Here is an 11,883-nt window from a genome sequence, read left to right as displayed (position 1 = left end):
AATGCTCATAACTTCTAAGCAAAATTGTTCTGAAGGCTAGATAGTTCAATAGATAAGAAAAAAATGTTTTAAAGATGGGAAATAAAGGAAGGAAACTGCTTTTAAACATAGATGACATGATTATCTATATAAAAAATCTCACCAAATTCTTAACCCCTTCTCTCATGTGTGCGTACGCGCACGTGCGCGCGCGCACACACACACACACACACAGCCCTCCTATAATGAGTACAGCAGGGTTGCAGGATATAAGATTAATATACAAAAGCAAATTGCTTTTGTGTACATCAGCAGTGATTTTTCAACTGGAACTGGAAATCAGTGATTTTGTCTTTGTCTTGGAAAATAATTTTTTTCTTAATTTTTAAAGCTCAATAATGAAATGTCTCAGGGTAGAAAATTCAATATTCCCAGGTATGTGGCAGGAACTTTGAATTTCATATTGTATTATTTTGTCACATGAATGCTTTAATTCTAGTTTTGAATGTTAATTTGGTTCTATTAGTTTGTCTGTCTGCTTCAGGTACTACCAAATCCTGATGGCTCTTCTTTCTTATTTGCTGTCTTATGCATCTATTACTTTCTTATAAATTCTGTTTTTTATGATTATTAATGTTTTTTGTCTTATTTTTTCTCTGAATATCTGTTACTGTACTTTTATTTGTATTAATTATCCTTCAATTTTATTTTCATTTCTGAGATATATTGAAAAATATTTCTTTCTTTAGATCAGTCAGTTCCATTTCACATCTTTTTGTTTTTGTTTTTTGAATTTCTGATTCACATTGTTACTTTGCTTTTTCAATTCCTTATTATTTTTAAGTTCAACCTGTGTTTTGTGTTTTTTATTATACTTCATGACTTGAAGTAAGTGATGTGCTTTAACCTAAGAGTTTTTATTATTTTTACTTTTCAGAGTATTTTTATGTGTATGTTGGGTTTTACTTGTCTTTGTCATACTTGTTTTTGGATTCTCCTGTACCAGTAATTGAAGGATACTTCCGAAAGAGCAGAGGTGGTTTTTCTGATGTCTAAATTCAAGGCCTTCCCCCTCTGCTACAAAATAAAAGCTGCTATAAAGGACAGTTTTTTGTTTAAAATATAGGACACTTCTTTCTTTTGTGTTACATCTCCTAATTCTTTGCTTCTCTCTTGTCTCAGTAGGGTCATCTTCATTTGCTCCTTTCTTTCTTTTTACCACCCAGGACACCCAAGGATACCTCTAACTTCAAAAGTGTCTGCCTTTCACAGAGGCTTTGACTTCTTAAGTTGGCCATCTCTGGTCCTATGCATTTTCCAAGCTCTTTACTTACAACTTACCAATAGTGAGTGGTCTAACCTGCCATGTTTCCCTCTAGAATGATGCCTTCTATGTCTGAAGGTGAACTGTAGTTGGTAATGCCTGTGTTCTGTCACCAGATGACCCTGTTACATTCCTCTTTCACTTCCATTCAGTACCCCATATCCCCATCTGGATGGGATCTGGAGTTAGTTTTTCGGGTCTTGGGTATTTATATTCCGTGTTGAAAAATAAATTGAGTTCTATCACCCTGTGAAGTTCAAGATTTAGCTGTTTTGTTTTTCTTGATGTCTTTTAATTTAATAGAAAATTCAAAACATTAGATTATACAAAGTTATCATATTCTCCTACATGAACCCAGAAACTTCTGCATATTTATTACCTAACTGTACAAAATAGACATCGCTCCAAAATAACATTTTTTGGCCTCATTAATTCTAGATAATATCTTCACTGTATTTTATACCATGGATGTATTAAAATTTATTTTACTTTTGTTAAAGACTCTTAGTTAAACACAATGAGTTCACTCTGGTGTACTTAAGCAAAAAGTTGATTTACTAATTTTTAATATGTAAAGTAACTATATAATTTACATCAGTCTTATTTTTAAGTCTTTTGCCCTGGGGATAATGTATAATTGTTTTTACTTTCACTTTCACTGTCAGATATGTGCTTGTTGATGACAAAGTATATGGTCACCTAATTAATGGCTCATGCAATTTCCGGGGAGCTGGAGAAAGACATTTGAGACTACTTTTCTAGGAACAATACCCTAAACCACACTGCAGAACTGGCCTGATGATAATGCTGCTGTTCTGGTTCTGTCACCACCAAGCTTCAAAGATCAGGCTTTCCACTTTATTGCAATAGCCACTGCCATCCAGGACATTTTTCCCTCAGCAACTATACTGTGCATCTACCAACAACACTCAAGATCTGTCCTTACAGGGATGAAGACAGCTTCTCAACCAAGGACTATTTTGTCATGTTTTCCAATTCTGAATCAGGCTCCAGTGAGTGTACCTTCCTCCCCAGCATACAAGTCAGAGCTTCCCTTTCAGTTAGGATGCAGGCAATTGTTCTAGGCTTTGCCAGTCATGCCCACTTACAGACACAAAATAAGTCTAATACTCCTTTAATGGTTGTTTCCTGGCTAGATTGGAAATGCCTCCCCTTAGGTAGACATACAGTTTCCTAAGATTTTTTTTTCTCTTCCAAGTTATTTATTTACTTATTGAAGAGATATCTTGTTTTTTTAACATGTGTCTCTTGGGGTGCCTAAGTGGATCAGTCAGTTAAGCATCTGACTCTTGATTTTGGCTCAGGTCATGAGTTCATGGTTCATGAGATCAAGCCCCACAGGTAGTGACAGCATAGAGCCTTCTTGGGATTCTCTCCTGCTCTTTCTGCCCCTACCCTGCTCATCCTCCCTCTCTCAAAATAAATAAACTTTAAAAAAATATTAAAAGTAATAAAATAAAAAGATTTAAAAAAAGAAAACTCTTTAAAAAATGCTTCTCTTCAATGGATGTTATATGTAAGTGATGAATCACTAATTTCTACTCCTGAAATCATAATTACACTACATGTTAACTAACTTGGATTTAAATTTTAAAAAATAATAATAATGCTTCTCTTAATTCCTTGGGGACCCACACATCAGTATCATTCCACTAATTATACACTTGAAATTCATCAAATATATGGTATATTAAAGAGCAAAATTCAATATTCTTAAATCCAGTATCATATGTCAAGAGTAGTTCATAAATTAAGCATGCTCAGAGAGTAACCCCCAGGGATTAAGTGAATCTTGAAGGCATTGAATTCACAGAAGTGGGGCAACAATAATAGATGGGAAGACTTAAAAAATGTGATAATTCTTTACTAAATCATAAAATGCTATTATATGTAAGGGAGGAGAGACTGTGTCTCTATTAAAAGATAGAATTAGCATGATGAGTTAAATAGTAAAAAAATTAACATTTCTAATTACTATATTTAAGTATTTTCTTTTTTTTTTGCTGTTAACAGAATTCTTCTGTTTTATAGATTTTTCTTAATCCACAAAATTGTCTTTCAAATCTAAGACTAGGATGTGCTTCCCTGCAAAAGACTTTAATTTTTAAAATAACGAGAAAAAAAGATGTCTAACAAACAGTATTTTTGCATTAACTGGACCTACAATATCATCCAGAGGACACTTTTTTCAAATCATTAGTAAGTCAGAGAACCAAGAAAGTAGCACAATTTGAGTTTTTACATGACATAATGCCAGTTTATATACATGTAAAACTAAACAAACATAGTTCTGAATTTGCCACAAACCTAATTGAGAATAAAGAAAGCATTCATCATGTAGCAAAAGTGGTATGTGGCCAAACCATCATTAGTTTTGATGAAAGTATAGAGATTTATATCACTAAGTAGTACAATTATAATATCAACAAGAATGCTCCTAGGATGTAACAATGTAGGGAACCTTAGTTTTGTTGCCACCATACTTTTAAATTTTCACAGTGAGACTGGGCTTTTTCCTGCTGCTGGATGGAAATCTTAGGCAGGCTCCATGATTTCTCTTGTCATGTTTATGCAACTAAAGTCCTTATACTCACATTGTAGTAATTAAATCAAATCACAGTTCAGTATCTAAACTTGCCATGGTTCTGTAAAAATCAAATCTCTGAATTGACTTTTAAGTTGTAGCTTTCCCTTTCCCAAACTCAGGGTGTTATGGGCCCTACTCAGGAAATATGAGGGTGTTGGTTTAGGATCCTCACTCCTTACTCAGGTTCTGATCCTCCTCTCACAATCCTTCGGAGTTGAAGGAAGGGTGGAGGGAGGAGAATAAAAATAAAGCAGAGCATGGAATTTCTTGCTTGACTGGCACTCTGCTGCTTATCCAGTAGCAGCCCTTTCTGGACTTGGAAAAATTTTAAAGCGGACTGTTTATTTTATAGGGAAGTCTTTGGGTGCAATGGAATCCCTCTTCCATTGCTTTTACCTGAAGCTCCCTCCAATGGATAAATGCAACTCTGTTCTGTGGGTCATCACCTGAAACCTATCTCTAGCTTCCTTCTCCTGAAGTTCTCTTATCCCTCCTGGAGGTTCTTTTAGACAGCTTTCAAGAATGGTCTTCTTATTAATTGGAAGAAAAAGCACTCTTCCACTGTTCCCACGAGTTCCGATGATGCAGTTATTTCTCAGAACAGTTTTTTACTCTGCTACTATAGTTTGAAGTAGCTAACATCTAACCAGTTTGGTTCCTCATGCGTACTCAAACCACCAGAGTTGGTTGAGATTGCTAGCACAGGTCTCTCTAAAGGTACCTTCTTTTTGATATTCTTCTGTGATCTCCATTGCATGTGATTTTACACTCTTGAAATGGCTAAGAGGTTTACTTGTTTGCAAATGATTCCGGAATTCTTCCTTTGAAATTATTTTTCAGACTATCACTTCACTTTGGAATGTACTTCATCTGCAAGTTTCCATTTTAGCCTCAAGGTTCCATTTAGTACATCATCATCTATGTGTCACAAGTGCTTTTGAGAATTCTCCTTCCCTTCCCTCCCTCACTTGTGCCTTGTGTAAGAAATGGTAAGTTCATTAAGAAGTATGGAAAAACATATCTGTACTTTTCAAACCAGTATATTCATTTTTTAATATCAATTTGTGTTTTTCCCAGATACACACATATTTTTATATTACTTGAATTGATGGGATATGTATTGACTAGTCTCAATTACTACTTTAAGAAATATTTAATACATTGATAATTTTAATGATTAGTTTTGTAGAAGAGTCTTCCCAGAATTTAAGAAAGAAATAGATATTCTTTCTCCAATGTTTTTGGGGAAAAGAGTTTTGGAAGTTTTGTGTGTATACTTTTGCTTGTTTTTTACACTGACAGCACACTATAAAGTGATATGTATTTTTAGAAAACCAATGGAATCAGTTAAAGCAGATGCCTTTTTCATAGGACTAGTGTTCAGGGTGCACATGAATATTCACAACAACCTAGAATTCTGTAGACAATGGCAGTGTTTTGCCTCCTTGATATGCATCACACCCAGGCCTTCAACAACGATCTCCTTAAGTATGTTAAAGTAAGACAAAACTTTGACATCTTTATTCTGTTATTCATCCACTCATACATTCACGGAACATGCATTTATTGACTGCCATTTTCTATAGGCATTGAGCCCAGAGCTATGGGAAGTGCAAAATAATGTGGATTTGTCTTCATATCTCATTCTGCTAGAAGAGATATCAAAAATCATAGTAATAAGTATACAATATTTTAGAAGCCAGTATGGGTTTTTCCTACATAACCATAATTTATTTTACATCATGTGACTTTCCCAACAATCCTTCAAAGTAAGTATAAGTAATATAGTTTCAAATGAGGATACAGAATCTTAGAGAGGTTAAATAATTTGTACAAGACCAGTCAGATAATAAATGACAAAGGTAATTTTCAGTGCCCCAAATGGCTCTAGAACTATTATGGCCTTGTATATACTTAAAACAGCATTCCTTTAAGAGAGATTCATGGAAAGTGTTACTATTCTTCAGGAAAAAAAGAGCGATATGATCTATAGGGACAACTGAAATATCTTGTAAAGATAAAGAAGGTTGCATCACCAGATATTTCACAGGTAAATTATTTCTGTTAGGGAAAAGGGCAATTGAGTTTGAATTGTCCAATTGATTTTCCAGACTGATCCAATTTTCTTTGGTTAGGTTTATGTGTCTAAAGCCTGAGAGAAATACTTAATGTATTCCATAACCCTAGCGAGTTTAGATAGCTTCTCCCAACTTCAGAGAAGTCACAACTATTATTCCTCTCATTGCACAGTGGTTCTCATGAGCCACAGTGAGAGAAATCCAGTGAATATTTAAACTGCTTAACTTTTACTCTCATCAAGGAAATACAACTCAGTGAGATATATCTTTTCTTAGGGCAGTGAGAGGGTTTTTCAGGTGGTTTTAAGTTGCTTGTATATTAAAATTAATAATTGTTGTCATGTTAATGTAGACCAAACATAACAAGGTTATTTGTAAAGTCATTTTATTTTAATTTTTAATTTACATCTGAATTAGTTAGCATATAGTGCAACAATGATTTCAGGAGTAGATTCCTTAATGCCCCTTACCCATTTAGCCCATCCCCCCTCCCACAACCCCTTCAGTAACACTGTTTGTTCTCCATATTTAAGAGTCTCTTATATTTTTCCCCACTCCCTGTTTTTATATTATTTTTGCTTCCCTTCCCTTATGTTCACCTGTTTTATCTCTTAAAGTCCTCCTATGAGTGAAGTCATATGATATTTGTCTTTCTTTGACTAATTTCGCTTAGCATAATACCCTCCAGTTCCATCCACATAGTTGCAACTGGCAAGATTTCATTATTTTGATTGACGAGTAATACTCCATTGTACATATATACCACATCTGTATCCATTCATCCATCGATAAACATTTGGGCAATCTCCATACTTTGGCTATTGTTGATAGTGCTGCTATAAACATGGGAGTGAAAGTGTCCCTTTGAAACAGCACACATGTATCCCTTGGATAAATACCTAGTAGTGCAATTGCTGGGTCATAGGGTAGTTCTATTTTTAAGTCTTTGAGGAATCTCCATACTATTTTCCAGAGTGGCTGCACCAGCTTTCATTCCCACCAACAATGCAAAAGAGATCCTCTTTCTCCACATCCTCACCAACATCTGTTGTTGCCTGGATTGTTAACATTAGCCATTCTGACAAGTGGAGGGTGGTATCTCATTGTGGCTTTCGTTTGTATTTCCCTGATGATAAGTGATGTTGAGCATTTTTTCATGTGTCTATTGGCCATCTGGATATCTTCTTTGGAGAAATGTCTATTCATGTCTTTTGCCCATTTCTTCACTGGGTTATTTTTTTGTTGTTGAGTTTGAGAAGTTCTTCATAGATTTTGGATACTAACCCTTTATCTGATATGTCACTTGCAAATATCTTCTCCCATTCTGTTGGTTGCCTTTTAGTTTTGCTGATTGTTTCCTTCGCTGTGCAGGCTTTTTATTTTGATGAGATCCCAGTAATTCATTTTTGCTTTTGTTTCCCTTGCCTCAGGAGAAGTGTTGAGTAAGAAATTGCTGTGGCCAAGATCAAAGAGGTTTTTGCCTGCATTTTCCTTGAGGATTTTGATGATTGCCTGCCTTACATTTAGGTCTTCCATCAATTTTGAGTTTATTTTCATGTATGGTGAAAGAAAGTGGTCCAGGTTCATTTTTATGCCTGTCACTGTCCAGTTTTCCCAGGACCACTTGCTGGGACCACTTGCTGAGACTGTCTTTATTCCATTGGATATTCTTTCCTGCTTTGTCAAAGATTAGTTGCCCATATGTTTGTGGGTCCATTTCTGGGTTCTCTATTCTGTTCCATTGATGTGAGTGTCTGTTCTTGTGCCAGTACCATACTGTCTTGATGATTACAGCTTTGTAGCATAGCTTGACATCTGGGATTGTGATGCCTTCTGCTTTGGTTTTCTTTTTCAAGATTGCTTTGGCTATTTGGGGTCTTTTCTGGTTCCATACAAATTTTAGGATTATTAGTTCTAGCTATGTGAAGAATGCTGGTGTTATTTTGATAGGGATTGCAATGAATATGTGGATTGCTTTCAGTAGTATCGACATTTTAACAATATTTGTTCTCCCTATCCAGGAGCATGGAATATTTTTCCATTTTTTTGTGTCTTCTTCAATTTCTTTCATAAGCTTTCTATAGTTTTCAGTGTATAGATATTTCACCTTTTTGGTTAGATTTATTTCTAGGTATTTTATGGGTTTTGGTGCAATTGTAGATGGGATTGATTTCTCTTCCTGTTACTTCATTGTTGGTGAATAGGAATGCAACTGATTTCTGTTGTAAAGTCATTTACAAATAACTATTCTATTTTTGTAATAGTCAAAAGCCTCATAACTTTGCCTTTACCTCAGTTATAGTACTATAAGAACTATCATCATTCTGTCAACCCCAGGACATTTCATCTTGATATCTATATAGTTTTATTTCAATGATTTCTCTACTATTTACATTATATATTATTATTTAAAAATTTTTTAGTGTTCATTTATTTTTAAGAGACAAAGAGCGGGGGAGGGGCAGAGAGAGAGGGAGACAGAGGATCCAAAGCAGCTCCATGCTGACAACAGGGAGCTCAATGTGAGCCTCAAACTGAGAACTGCGAGATCATGACCTGAGCTGAGGTCAGATGCTTAACCAACTGAGCCACCCAGTCACCCCAACATTACACATTATTTATCTGAAAATACTTGAGAGCACATTGCCTTTCTTACATAAACCTAAGCCCTCGGGGGAAAAAAATCTGATTTTTAAGCCAGATGGTTAAACGAACCATACAGATAACACTATTAATATTTTTATGGCAAATATTTTCATGGATTTTTCGAACAGTCAATATAAATATATTTAAGCTTTGGAAAGCTATCTACATATCCTCTATCCTCTAAGAATTATTTAAGTATTTTTTTTAATTCTACACAAATCTTTTAATTATAATGGCATAATTAAGTGAAAAAAGTGCTGAAACTTTAAAGTCAGGTAATTATTTTTTAAATTGGCTAACACAGCTACCATAGAGTACATATAAACTTATGTATCATAGAATAAAAATACTTTCAGATAAAAATGTTCCCATGTTGCTCATATTTGAAAGTACATGAATTAAATATGCCTCCCACATCTCTGGTGGTACATGGAATTTTTATGTCTTAACTAGGCCTTTGTATTTATTTTATATAAAAATACTAGAATGCCACTAAAATTTTTATTTTTCTGTAAATGTCATAGCATAAGGTATAAAAAAAATAGCATTGCCTTCACTTAAAATGTTCCAGTGTAATTTATCCCACAATGGCCTCTCAATCCTATTGAATATAACATCTCTACCTTCCTCTTCTTATGGACTGAATGTTTACTTCATCTGTATGTGGTCCTCTTCTTTGGAATTTCAAATGCTTTTTTATGTCTGTGGCTTAGACACATATGCCTTCATTTTTCTAACACACTGAACTCTAATTTTATATTTTTTATAATTTAGAATTTTCTCTGCCTGCACCTGATGCATCAAAAACCTTTTTCTAGTTAGATATGATTAAATTAACTAAATTTAGGTGAATATTATTTAAACTATACCATAAGTAATTTAAAAGTCCAGGCTCTGGGGTTAGATCTCCTGGCTCTAACACCTTTTAGCTGTGTGCTACTGGGCAAGTTACTTAAACTCTTAATGCCTCAGTTTTCTAACCTATGGAATGGGTATAATATTAGTATCCATGGCATTGGGTTGTTGTGAGCATTAAAGAGATAATCCACATAAGCACTTAGAACACTATCTGGCACAAAGCAAGCACATGTAAAAGATTTTTTTCTTGTTTTTCATTCCTTTAATTATTATTACTAAATAATTCTTTTATATAATTTGACTTAACTTGCAAGGCACCTCTAAGAAACTCCATGGGACACAATATAGGGCCAGACACAGGATATAAAAGAAGTAATGTACAATCACTTTTGAGAAAAAGTAAGAAACCACAGAGATAGTATATGACAGACAAAAGAAAACAGGAAGGAAACACATACAGAGATTTGAAATTATTCCAGTCAGTTTTATGATTAAGTCTGAAGATAGGAGATATAGCAGATTCTATCAATAAACAAAATTTGAACTTTAGCTCAAATTATAAAGAATTTCATGTTCATCTATTCACTCTCATTTTTGGCTTAAAATTTTACTTATGCATTTTCCACATTTTCATTTTGGGCCTTTTTTCCCTTGATCATTTGTGCTTGAGTTTATAGCTTATAGTTACTTTAGAGTTTATAGTTATTAATATATATTTAGAATTTATAGTTATTAACACAACTATTAAGTTCCCAAATTAGTTAACTTAATGGCCATTTGTGTACTTCTAATTGACATGAGGCACTGTGCTATAAATTATTAAAAATGTCTCCATTTGAAGGGGTCATAATTTCCCTAATAGACAATCATTTTTATTAAATTCATATTTCCAAAATTGTTTTTGATAGAATAATGTTTAGTATATATCCCATCAAAACCAAATTGTTTTATTATTCTTCTTAACACTGGTCACTACATAATGTTGAGTTATGCAACCATTTGTTTATTTGTACATTTATTGTTTCTCTTTTTGGTAAGTTATAAATTTCATAAGAAGCAGAGACTTCCTCTCTATTCTTCATGGCACTGTCGGTGCCTTGCATATAGAATAGAGACATGTGGGTTACGTTATGTGGCATTTCCCAAACTGCTTTTATCCTGGACCTTTTTCTCCATGAGTCATTTAATAGAACTAGTATTCTATGAAAGATACTTTGGGAAGCACTATGTGCTATTTATTTTTTTCCATTTTGTTCTCCAGGTCTATTCTCTATCCTTTTCTTCTTACAATTTGCCCTAGTTGCCGACTTATACAGAAAAAATTGACAGGCTCCCTTTCCTTTGGCTTCTGGTTGGATTCAGTCAATCAGAGGTAGAGACAACGCAAGGAAAGGAGGAGAAAGGATGAATTAAGACATTTATTCCAAAGTCCCTCGTTTCAGGTCATTGTGGATTGGCGGCATCTCTACTGAAGGCCACAGATGCTATGCAGTGACCCTCTCCACAAAGCTACCCTCTCTGTAGAGGTAACCTTCCACATCTTCTTGTCTCATCAGGGTAGCTTCAGTGAATGCCTCCTAGAACCCCAACCCCTCCTTTTCCAACCCCAGATTATTTCACTATCACTTGTTGGCTTACCAAAATTCTGCACACCATGTCTTAAATAGTCCTTTTGTTAAAATCTCTTCAACTGCTCAGTTTGAGTATATGAGGTCTATCTTGAGGTTTCTTATCAGTCTACTGGATAGGGGATTTAGAGGGTGGGCCATGGCTGAGTGACATGGAGTCAAAGTATCCCTGAGTGTAAAATGTTATATATGTTGCAGACACGTGATTATTACAGAGAATCCACATATTTTGATGAATTCTTGGAAACAAATAGAAGGATAACCATGCTTCTATGATTATAGTCCCTGCTCTTTGGCACTTACTGATGAAAATTAATATGTATGAAAATGGACACAAGGTTGTTGATGGGATCCCTATATTACTGAATCATTTGTAGCTCTCTCCTCACTTCATATCGCAAAGTAAGTCTCACACTAGGGGGAAGTTAATTGAGTCCCATGAATGTAGTCAATGGAACATCCCGACTATAGAGACCACAGAGTCTAAACTAGACTTATTTTAGAACTATGGAAAAATGATAGTTCCTTCTAAATTTTATAAATTCCAGAGACATCTGTTATCTAAGTAGGGGGCTGAGTTATAGGAAACATATAAATTCTACACAAGCCCCAGGAAATGTATGGTCAGGAGATAAGGAAATTGGGAATCTTCTTTTCTCGTCCTGTGACGCTTCACAGAACTATAAATTTATCCCTCCCTTCAGGGGTTATCACTATCCTCTCAGATGGAAAACTTTGCAAAGAATATCCCACCCTGGCAAG

This window comes from Neofelis nebulosa, chromosome 1, assembly GCF_028018385.1.
Source record: "Neofelis nebulosa isolate mNeoNeb1 chromosome 1, mNeoNeb1.pri, whole genome shotgun sequence".
Taxonomy (NCBI): domain Eukaryota; kingdom Metazoa; phylum Chordata; class Mammalia; order Carnivora; family Felidae; genus Neofelis; species Neofelis nebulosa.
The sequence above is the reverse complement of the archived record's forward strand: the minus strand, read 5'-3'. Positions refer to the sequence as shown.